The following is a 12660-nucleotide window of genomic DNA, read 5'->3' as shown; positions in this document are numbered from 1 at the left end:
TTATTTGTAACCTCCAATCGAATAAAGGTGTCCTTTGAATACATCATTGATTACCATAAACATGACAAATGAAAAAATAATAAGATTTCATCAAGTTCATGTCAATATATCAAAGGGACATAGATGCCTATTGGTTGTAGGTTTCTTTGATAACAAAAGGAAGAACTAACTATGCTCCAAATTGATCCCACAATATGGAACTATGAAGAAAAGCATTTGTGATTGCTTCTTTCACAATTATAATTACCTATAAAAATGTTCTTTTAGGATTTAGAACATAAAATGCTCATCATCATTTGGACATTGGTAAGTCTCATTGAATTTTTTTTATTTTTTTATTTTATTATTATTATTATTGTTATTTTTTTTGTGGGACAAGTGTTGTTGAATATTTGCTTGTCCCAGAAAGGATTTAGACCTCAATTCTTTTAAATTTAAATCTAATTAATGACGCAATTGTTGAGGACGATTCCTTTATTTAGTTCCATTGAATTTTAAAGAATTTATACTTAATCTATATTTCTATAATCTCTCATTGTTGTTTGTATATAATAAACTGGTTGGATTAGGTTGATTTGAAAAAAAATAATTATATTTTTTTGTGATTCTTTCTCAAGTGAATCACAAAGATACTCTCTGCCGCCAACTTGCCTCATTAAATATTTGAGATATACTCTCAACCTTCTCAAAATGCTTTATTCTTAAATGCTTTCAATAGACTCATTCCCTAGAGAGATACGCACTGCCCTACAAAAATTCTTGGGTCAAGCATGCAAAAATTTATATATATATATATATATATTTATTGAAATTACTGAATTATAATTAATTTATAATATAAATTTATTATAAATAGATTATTTTAAAGTGTAAAAATATATTAAAAATAGAGTTTTTTTTTAATTATAAAATATTTTATTTGAGCAATATCGAACTAATTCTTCATTTCCTTGGAATTTAAGTATTAGAGGCATCAATTTCATTAACTTGGAAATAAATCTAAGCCGTTTAATTTTATTCATATATCTTCTATGAGTTGGAGCCAATGATGTGACTATTATAGCAGGTAGAGATTAAGCCTGAAAAAGTATTCTATTTCTTACAAGAAGTAAGAACCTCCTCTATTCTTCATGAAAAAGTATTGTAGTTCGTGTTCGGCTTGTTAACTCATCGAATGAAATTAACGAGTTGAACACGAGCTGTTCGCGAACAATGAATCGTTTTGACAGCCCTATTTACTGCTATTGGTTAATAGTCGTCATCAGGTTAGGTCCTCGCCTGGAACTCTTAACATGACCCTTCAAGTAATTTTGATGACACAAATCATCTTCTACATTAAAAAAATGATAAGGTTTCAGACTGCTATCTATATGCCAGATTCAGTTCAGTTCCACTATTTGCATAATGGACGCCCCTCCTAAACATAGAAAAATCACCATCAAACTAAGTGATAACAAGAGAAGAGAGAACGAGATCAAAGAGTAGCTGATATAATGTTAGAAGGATACTTAAATCCAATAATCTATTATCAATGGTGAAAATCTTAGGGTCATGTGGGATTATTTTATATTTTATTTTTATTCATTTTATTTATATTTTGATTTGAACAAAATATATTTGACATATTTGATTGATATATGAATGTTTTTAAAAAGGAAAAAAAACTCTTAAAAGTTGTTTTGAATGTTTTCAAAAATATGTGAAATTATTTTTGAAAAGTAAAAAATCAAATATTTAAAAAAAAATTAAACAAATATGTTAAAAAAACAAATATTAAATACAACCCAAACAAGCTTTTAGGGTTTGTGTGGGATAGTTTTCTGTCTACTTTGTTTTTCAGACCGTCACCAAAATTTTGTTTATGGAACTGTTTTCTTGTTGTTTTTTAAAAAAATTTTTGTAGAAATCTATTTATTTTAACCTAAGCTGTTAAAGTGTGATGACTGTAAGAAAGCTGTTGTCTGAATTTTTAACATCTGCTTCTTCAAACAACTACAACAACCCTAATCAAACTTTCAGATTCATGAATTTCTTCTATCTAAAGAAGCCTCGACTTACACAACAATGGTGATGGTTGCTCATTGACCAGGCTTTACGCCTTAATAACTTCTCACAGGCATTTCCCTTTTGCTAGGGTTATATCCTATAATAGGTGGTGCTCCGTTTGTGTCGTGCTTTAGGGTGGTGATTACCTCTGCCTATTTCCCTTCTCAACCAGAGCAGACTACTGTCTGCCATATGTGTGGACTCTCCATGGTCTAGTGGGACCCTCGGTAGAGCCGATCCATGACGAGGGCGTCACGTGATTGGGTGGAGGAAAATGTCACAGACAAATAGTCCCACATCAACTAGGTGCAGGGCTGAAAAACAGTATTTAAGTCCTGTGCTGCCCGCCTCTCTTGAGGGCTCTTTTGGGAGGTGACAAGTTGTATCAGAGCAGATTACTGCCTGCCAGGTGTGTGGACTCTCCATGGTCAGTGGGACCCTCGGCGGAGCCGATCCGTGACGAGGGCATCACGTGATTGGGTGGAGGAGAATTTCATAGACAAATAGTCCCACGTCGGCTAGGTGTAGGGCCGAAAAGCAGTATTTAAGTCCTGGCCTGCACACCACCCTTAAGGGCTCTTTTGGGATATGATAAGATATATCCTTATTCCACTGCCACCACCCCCACCTCTCACATGTTTTCCCGACCGTCATCCGCAAATTCACCTCTAGTGTTGTCGACATCCCCTGTTGCCGCAACTCCCTTTCAGTTTCTGATTTTGTTGTGGTCAACCCTCCAACCTCCCAACCAGCCACCACCATCCTTCCCCTTGCTTGATGTTGTTGCTTCCAACTACTACTGCCACATCATTCCACCCCTTCTGTTGTGGCCGCAAACTCCAACCAACCCACATATCTGTTGTCCACCCGTAACCCACCACCTTCGTCCTTACCCTAGGGTGTTGTTTATGTTTGTTGTAATTTATTTATTTTCTAAGAACCCTTTCGTTACAGTTCCACCGTATTTCTGCAATAATATTTTTAAATGTTGCGATTTACGTTACTTTTGGTATCAATTGGTATTAGAACTAGCCTAATGCTAGTATTATCCTAGGGTTTTCTAACATCCACCTTAACCAAACTAGCTACCCCACCAAATGTTTTCTTTTCTTTCCTCAACTAACTCTTCCAATTCCCAAACCCTAATCATGCTACTAAGGAGACAAATGTCGGAACCTACTCGAGAACGGATACAACGAGAGATTATCCATCAACTTCAAAAGAGGCTTGCAGAGATGGATGATAGAACCGAGAGGAACATTTCCCTCAATCGTGATATAGAAAGTCGAAGAGAAAGGGATGAGGACATAAATCCTTTCCATAGGGAAAAGTTCCGTGACGAGGAAGACAAGCCTCAACATTTAAGAATTCAATATCATAGAATGTCAAGAAATGACGCAACATATGAAGGACACGGATTTCAGAATAAAAGTGGATCTACCAGAGTTCGATGGAGGCATTAATCCCGATGGTTTCATCGAATGACTACAGTTAGTTGAGAGAATCTTCGAGGATAAAAGGGTGAAGCTTGCAACTATCAAATTGAAAAAGAGCAACTTCTTGTGGAGGAAAAATTTATATGGGCAGAGAAAAAAAGAGAGCAGTGACAAGACTACCAAGTTTAAGAATGTGAGAAAGGAGTTGTGGAGAAAATACCTACTACCTTATTAATGTCAGGATATGTTTCTGAGACTCTATGACCTACAACATATTGACCTCCAGGTTGGCCACCGCATAGCATTCTCAATGAGAATTTGAATGAGTCCAAGAGAATATTCGACGTACAACAAGGAGTTCTATGCGAATGTGAGAGCTTTTGATCATTGGTGTCATTATCTACTGACAAGCGAGTTCGCTTTGTCACGGATCACGAGGCTTTGAATATCTTGAACCAAAGAAACTGAAGGGTCGTATTAAGTAGAGTTCTTAGCATTGTTCCATTTTATGCTTAAGCACAAGGCGGGGAGCCAAAAATGAGTAGCAGATGCATTCAGTCATCGATCACTTCATTGCAGACTCTGAGTTTTAGGTTTTGAAATAGCGAAAGAGTTATACAAAACAGACGAAGACTTCTGAGGGATCGGGAAGCAGTGTCAGGAGAAGCCTTCCTAGTACCACAGAATTGAAAATTATATGTTCCACTAGAATAATTGTTTGGCATCGCGTTTTTCGCGCGGCACTGTCCTAAAACAGATTTTTTTATGCTTGCTTGATAACAACGACAAGGTGTGTTTTAAAAAACTTTGGACAAAAAGCAGGTCGCGCGTTCGACCCCACAACCCTCGTTTCGCAAAAATTATTCGTTCACCTTTTACTACCCTGCCCCCACCCTCCCCTATCTCGAGAACGATCTTTCTCTCTCTACTCTCGCAGTCCCCTCTCTCACAATTTAGTAAAAAGGTAAGATCCTTGCTCGCCTCCTCCTCTCCGATCTATGATTTCGTTGGCAAGGCTTTTTCTGTCTTGCTGGTTACTTTGCTCTCTTTATACCCTCTGTTCTTCGCATCTGCTTAGCTCCTTTGCTTTCCCTCGGCCCACAATATTCTCTACCACTATATTCTCTGACATTATGATTTTGTGATGGTTTTTTTATCTTTATTCGGTTGATGATTTTCATATGGTTGTTCACTGACGTTGGATTTTGTAATTTATGCGATTTTGGTTTTTTAAATTCATGGGAATTTCCATTGATATTGGATTTTCTTTAATGTTTATGTGGGTTATAGTTGTTATTGTGAATAGGGTGGTGTTTTGGTGGTTTTGGTTGTGTTGTGATGAGTACTTGTGTTGTGGTTGTCTTGTGGGCTGTGGTTGTGTTGTGGTGAGGAGTACTTGTGTTGTGGGTTGTGTGGTGGCTATGGATTGTGGGGTTGTGTTGTGGTGGCAATGATTGTGTTGTGGTGAGGAATACTTTTGTATGGAGGTGTGGTTAGGGATGTGTTGTGGTGGCTATGGTTGTGTTGTGGTGAGGAGTAATTGTGTTGTGGGTTGTGGGGTTATGTTGTAGTGAGGAGTGCTTGTGTCTGAAGGTGTGGCTAGGGTTGTGTTGAGGTGGTTGGAGTTGTGCTTGGTGAGGAGTACTTGTGTCGTGGTTGTGATGTGGTGATGTGTACTTGTGTTGTGTATTGTGGTGTGATGGTTGTGGGTTGGGGTTATGTTGTGGTGGCTGAGTTTATGTTTTGGTGAGTACTTATGTTGTGGAAATGTGGCTGGAGTTGTGTTGTTGTGGCTTTGTTTTGGTGTGGTGAGGAGTACTTGTGTTGTGGTTGTGTTGTGGTGATGAGTGCCTGTGTTGTGTGTTTTTTGTAGTGGTTGTGGGTTGTGGGGTTGTACTGTGGTGGTTGTGGTTGTGTTGTTGTGAGGACTACTTGTGTGTGGAGGTGTGGCTAGGATTGTGTTGTGGTGGTTGTGGTTGTGGGTTGTGATTGTCTGGTTGTGTTGACTCATGTGTGGGTTGTGGCTGTGTGGTGTTGCCTCTATGTGGAGGCGGTTGTGGTGGTGTGTGGAAGTGTGGTTGGGGTTATGGTGTGGTGGTTGTGGTTGTGGGTTGTGGTTGTCTGGTTATGTTGGCTCATTTTTGGGTTGTGGTTATGTGAAGGTTTGGCCCTATGGAGGCAGTTGTGGTCTCTGTGGCAGTGTGTGAAGCTTGTGGTTGTGTGTGTGGAGGTGTGGTTGGGGTTGGCTATGGTGGTTATAGTTGTGTGTGGAGGTTGTGGTTGTGTGTGAATGTGTGGCTGGGGTTGTCTTGTGGTGGTTTTGATTTTCTGGTTGTGTTGGCTCATGTGTGGGATGTGGTTGTGTGTGGAGGTCTGGGTCTGTGTGGAGATGGTTGTGGTGTTTATTGTTGTGTATGGAGGTTGTGGTTGTGTGTGGTGTGGCTGGTGTTGTGCTGCTGTGGTTGTGGTTGTCTGGTTGTGTTGGCTCATTTGTGGGTCGTGGTTGTGTGTGTTGTGGTGCAAGTGTGGTTGGGGTTGTGTTGAGGTGGATGTGGTTGTGGGTTGTAGTTGTCTGATTGTGTTGTTGTGTGTGGGTTGTGGTTGCTGTCAAATATTAATGTTTCATTTTTTTTGTGCTAGTAATGCAATGGTTAAGACTAATGAAGCTGGTTCATCAGCTATGTGGGATAGGAAAGCCAAACCCATATTTTGCAACCTCTGTCTATAGAAGGTTCAACTGAGAAATAAACCAAACTCATATTTTGCGACAGTAAGAACCGTTGATTTTATCAATTTATCTTTGCATTACTTGTATTTATTTTTAAGTAGGTTTAAAAAATTTCAAATTTCAATGTTTTTTTTTTCTTAGAATAATGCTAATGCTAATTTAGATGCTTGTTTTTTTTTTCTAATAAATTTTGTAATTCATTATTTGAAGTTTGTTAAAATTGTTTGATTCATGTCTTACCTGAACAGAGCATTTGTGCAACATTGATTCACAGAGACGCAGAAAGAGAATTGTGACAGCAATATGTTTGATATACAAGTACTACAACTCATACTAGACCAGTCTCCTTGCATGAAATCATCTTACATTGGTGATAAATAGGTCGGGGAGCTACTTGAAGGACACCCTAAAAAATTCAACAACATATTTCGTATGATATTGCCCATATTTATAGACCTTATCGATAAATTGCATAGGAATCATGGACTTCATGGCTCCTCTAGAATGACAACCCGAATGGTGTTAGCAAATACTATCTACATTTTTTCACAGAATGAATCAATGAGAGGAGCGATGGAGTGATTTCAACATTTATCGAAGACAATCAACATATACTTTTCAATGGGATTGAAAGGACTTATTAGTTTGTCATCAAAAGATTATTAAGCCAGAGGATCCAACATTTAAGATGACAAGTGAATATTTGGAGTGTGGAAGAAAAAATAGATCATATTGTGTGATATGTCGATACAACTATTTTTGAAGCAAGTGCAGATTATAGTTTTCATAATGGCTCTCCACAACTATATTTGACGACATCATTCTAGAACTGGCGTAGACTTCAACATGGCTAATGATGATCATTTAGACCTCCAGCCTAAAGCATTTAAATATTACATAGGATAATCTATACCACGGGCAGAAGGAGAATCACAAAAAGGTTGCACCCATGAAGGCGAAGGTGCTGGAGAAATGGTTGAATTGAGAGAGCGGATTACAAACATCATTGTTGAATGCTAAATGGACTGATTATTGTTTATTTTATGCAGTTCATGTTTATTTTTGTTCCTTGTATATTTGATTATGATTGTTTAGATTTTTTATGATATTTGTAAGAGTTTTTCTTTTCTTGTTTCTTCTCTTAAATTTCTTTTGGTGGGTTTGAGAGGTCAATGATGAAATGTTGGACCTTATGGGTTCCTCTAGATAACCTGATTGTCGGTATTGGTTGGTGTCACATGTAAAATCCTATTGAAGGCAACCAGGTTCCTCTTTTTGTTTGGCGATATGGTTTCTGAGTTTCTTTTGGGTGGTTTTTGTCGGTGATATGCATACGCGAAACACACGAGCTTGATATTATGTAGGTTAAAGACAACCAAGAACCTTTTTTTTGATAAAGTCCGATGTCTTCTTGTAGTAATAGATTCGTTGATTGGTATACTAAGTTCTCTGACCTCACGCCTACTAAATTAATTGTTTCTAAAGAAAATTTATACGTTTGTTATGACTAATGGATTGTCTTTTAAAGCATTCAGAAAAGATAAATTCGATAATTTCAGGTACCTCCAGAGGAATTTTGTGCCACTGTGGACTTCAAAGTTCCATGCTGACGCCACGTTAGTCACATCGCTAAGGGAGATAGTTCTTCAGTTGCCTGCGAAAAATCATAAAGAAGTGTGACTTCTTCCGATGGGAAAATTTTAGTAATATAAATATCATATTCAAGGTAGCAGGGAAATTTGATATAAGTACGAGAAGTTTCATTAAAATAATTTGAGATACAAAAAATTAATTAATGCAATAGAATTCGACAAGGCAAGATTAAATATCATATTCAGCTTGAAGGGTAGAAGAAGTAGGCTTCAGCAATATCATTTTTGTATCTTAGCAAACTTGCCTTATCGAAGCAATATGAATAAATTAAATTTTAGTAATATAAATATCATGTTTATTATAAGCATCAATTTTAGAAGAGTCGGGAAAAGGCAAATCAAAGAACAAATTAATCAACATATGAGTAAGCTTAAATTATAATATCATTTTTGTATCTCTTCTAAATTATTTGTATGGATTGTTGTTTATGCTTAATTAGTGAAATAAATTTCCCATTATTAAATTGTATCGATCATTTCTATATGAATACTTGTAATCTCACATAATGAAATGTTGTATTCATTATAGGAATAAATATTAAATATTGATATTTAGTTATTTGAAATTGTGAATGATATGAACTGCATATCTTGTTTGTATGTGTATGTTTGACTATGATGGAGTCACCCCTTTATGATATTAGTGTGGAACGCAAATGTACCTGTGCACGCAAATGAAAATGGATATTGATATTGAAGTAACTAAACTGATGCAATTTTTATACAGTACTCCTATGACGGTTGTATATATAATTGATATAGACATTTCATTGATGTAGACCTTAAATATTAAAATATTATGAGTGATCATATTAATAAAATAATAAATATTTTATTACTAACATGCATATTATTTTGTTATTGTGTTACTCTAATATATGAGTATCAATATTAATTGGTTATGTTTAGTTCACTGTTATTTTAAACTAATATTTCAAGTTTAATTAAGTGATTTAAAAGATGAGCAATAGAAGAAGAAATGTTTATGTCCAATCGTCCAACCGTCTTTACTCGCGTTATAGTTAACTCCAATGCTGGGGTTGGGTCGTGACAAAAGTGGTAACATAGCCCAAGTTTAGGATTAATTAGTATAATCTTGATGAAAATCTCAAAAAGGTAATTATAAAAAACATTAATAAAAATAAAATTAAAAAATCTAACTCAAATTAATACTTTTATCAATTCAAACAAAGTGTTACACCCGAAATTATAGTATGATAGAGTCTGATAGAAAATGATGAAGTAAAACCTACTATAAAATATGAACACGAATGTCCTGACCCAAATGATGGTGATCATGACAGAAGATTCAATAGTCTGGATTGCAGTCTATTGGAAGTGATATAGTTGTTGATAAGCACTTAACAATATTCCAAGATTTGTGTCCACTATTGTTTAAGGGAATTGAAAATTCGATTGAAGCAGATAATTGGCTGATGAGAAGATATTAGTTAGTATGACCTATCTGAATAAAAGAAGAGTGTCATTAGCTATATTTGTGTTGGATGAAGAAATTGAAAGGTGGTGGTGTTGGCTGCATCAGGACAAGCTATGAGACATACCCAACATGATTAGTTGGGAGGAGTTCGTGGAGCTATTCAGAGAGTGGTTTGTACTCCTATTTGTTCGAAGATAAATGTGAGGCAAATTTATCAGAATGGTACAAGGAAAGAAGACAGTCATGAAATCAAAGTAGAATTTACTGCATTCTCAAGGTATACACCACAGTTGATCGCTACTGTAGAAGAAAAATGTTACATATTCCTTTCGAGATTAAAGGATTTGATTAGACGGTAGTTGGTGTCTTTGGAGATCAATGAATAATCAGTATTTGTGAAACGAGCTAGAAGAGTGGTGACCGATTATTAGCTTACTCAGAAACATAAGGAGAAGCACAAGAGGAAAAGTATTGATGGAGGAAATGTAGATCAATTAGATGAATCCAATGAGAACAAGTCCAAGTTCAATTTGGGTGGAATTAGCAGAGGTACGACTCAAGAGTATTATAGTCACTTATGTTAAACATTGAAGAAATATAAGGGTACGTGCTCGATGGGTAACACATGTTACTGGTGTCGTCATCCTAGTCATATTGCAAGATATCGTCCATTGTTTAGCCAAAAGCGCATTGAGGATCAGAAGTCCAGTGGAGCTCCTTCACATAAGACTGCAGGTAGGCAAAGAAGAATAGAGTCTATAGTTTCAGCTCCTACACAAGCTCAAACAAGATAACATGTTCAACCTCGAATTTATTCACTCACTAATAGTGAGCCTGAAGAACCTGCTATGACTGATGGTGATAGGGTTTGATGAGTTTGGCATTTTCTTGCATATAAGGGTGTTTTTCTAATGTGTTGCTTGCTTCAATAATTGTGTTAGTTTAAATATGTTAATATCATGATTTTATTGATGAGAGGGGTATGGTTGAGCAGCCTTGTATCAGGTTTTTACTTTACAGTGATCACTTTTATCTTTATGAGTAACCCCTAGTTTTATCATGAAATTTATGGATAATTATTGTTGACATGCTTAATGAGAGATGACTTGTATTATGTTTTAAAATTTCGAGAAAGAGATTTTTTTTAGTGGAGAAGATTATGACGTCTCATTTAATCTCCTCGAGGTTGTTGAAAAGATAGGAATGAAGTGAGGGGACCGAAACTCATAGGGTACTTTCATTCGATAAAACTACGCGTATAAGAGGCAGGGGCAAGATCAACTTACTTGGAGAGTCGTACGTCACGTACGAAGGCATGAGATTGACGGGCGCAAGCTAGGGCTTCCCCATGCATTAATCGAAGCTCTTAGTTGTTCATCGTCTAACGACGATGCCGTCTAATAGGGGGAGAAGTGATTATAGAGCTCAGTGAGAATGATGAAACTTTTGATTGAAGAAAAAGGAAGAGGCGTCGAGCAACTCTAGTGCGGTGACATTGCATTATGTTTTAAAATTTCAAGAAAGAAATTTTTTTTTGAGTGGAGAAGATTATGGCATCTCATTTAATCTCCTCAAGGTTGTTGAAAAGAGGGGAATAAAGTGAGGGGTCAGGAACTCATAGGGTACTTTCGTTCGATAAAACTACGCGTATAAGAGGCAGGAGCAAGATCAACTTACTTGGAGAGTCGAACGTCACGTACGAAGGCATGAGATTGACGGGCGCAAGCTAGGGCTTCCCCATGCATTAATCGAAGCTCTGAGTTGTTCATCGTCTAACGACGATGCCGTCTAATAGGGGGAGAAGTGATTATAGAGCTCAGTGAGAATGATGAAACTTTTGATTGAAGCTGAAGGAAGAGGCATTGAGCAACTCTAGTGCGGTGAGTAGTGGGAAGGAGAATATTTTTTTTGAGTGGAGAAGATAATGGCGTCTCATTTAATCTCCTCGAGGTTGTTGAAAAGAGGGGAATGAAGTGAGGGGTCAGGAACTCATAGGGTACTTTTGTTCGATAAAACTACGCGTATAAGAGGCAGGAGCAAGATCAACTTACTTGGAGAGTCGAAGGTCACGTACGAAGGCATGAGATTGACGGGTGCAAGCTAGGGCTTCCCCATGCATTAATCGAAGCTCTGAGTTGTTCATCGTCTAACGACGATGTCGTCTAATAGGGGGAGAAGTGATTATAGAGCTCAGTGAGAATGATGAAACTTTTGATTGAAGCTGAAGGAAGAGGCATCGAGCAACTCTAGTGCGGTGACATTGCATTATGTTTTAAAATTTCAAGAAAGAAATTTTTTTTGAGTGGAGAAGATTATGACGTCTCATTTAATCTCCTCGAGGTTGTTGAAAAGAGGGGAATGAAGTGAGGGGTCAGGAACTCATAGGGTACTTTTGTTCGATAAAACTACGCGTATAAGAGGCAGGAGCAAGATCAACTTACTTGGAGAGTCGAACTTCACGTACGAAGGCATGAGATTGACAAGCGCAAGCTAGAGCTTCCCCATGCATTAATCGAAGCTTTGAGTTGTTCATTGTCTAACGACGATGCCGTCTAATAGGGGGAGAAGTGATTATAGAGCTCAGTGAGAATGATGAAACTTTTGATTGAAGCAGAAGGAAGAGGCATCGAGCAACTCTAGTCCGGTGACATTGCATTATGTTTTAAAATTTCAAGAAAGAAATTTTTTTTGAGTGGAGAAGATTATGACGTCTCATTTAATCTCCTCGAGGTTGTTGAAAAGAGGGGAATGAAGTGAGGGGTCAGGAACTCATAGGGTACTTTTGTTCGATAAAACTACGCGTATAAGAGGCAGGAGCAAGATCAACTTACTTGGAGAGTCGAAGGTCACGTACGAAGGCATGAGATTGACGGGTGCAAGCTAGGGCTTCCCCATGCATTAATCGAAGCTCTGAGTTGTTCATCGTCTAACGACGATGTCGTCTAATAGGGGGAGAAGTGATTATAGAGCTCAGTGAGAATGATGAAACTTTTGATTGAAGCTGAAGGAAGAGGCATTGAGCAACTCTAGTGCGGTGAGTAGTGGGAAGGAGAATAAGGATTGAAGCACTAACGCGCGAGTGAAGGAAGGGCAAAGTACAGCATCCTCTGTATGCAAAGGAAGAAAAGAAACAACTAGCCAAACCAAGGAGAGAAGAGGGGCCTGCTTGCAGATTTTCTGTGGTTTACAAGAAGTGGAGTGTGTGTGTGTGAATAGAAAATTTTATTGAATTTAGACTCAAGGTATAGAATTCAGTTTGGAGCAGAAAAAAGTAAGGGAAGTGTGTGAGAAAAAAACGGAAATTTGACCCTACCAAACATTCGTAAGTTTCAAGTTTATATATATATATATATATATATA

The sequence above is a fragment of the Phalaenopsis equestris genome, unplaced genomic scaffold, assembly GCF_001263595.1.
Source record: "Phalaenopsis equestris unplaced genomic scaffold, ASM126359v1 Scaffold000779, whole genome shotgun sequence".
Taxonomy (NCBI): Eukaryota; Viridiplantae; Streptophyta; class Magnoliopsida; order Asparagales; family Orchidaceae; genus Phalaenopsis; species Phalaenopsis equestris.
Note: the sequence above shows the minus strand (reverse complement) of the source record.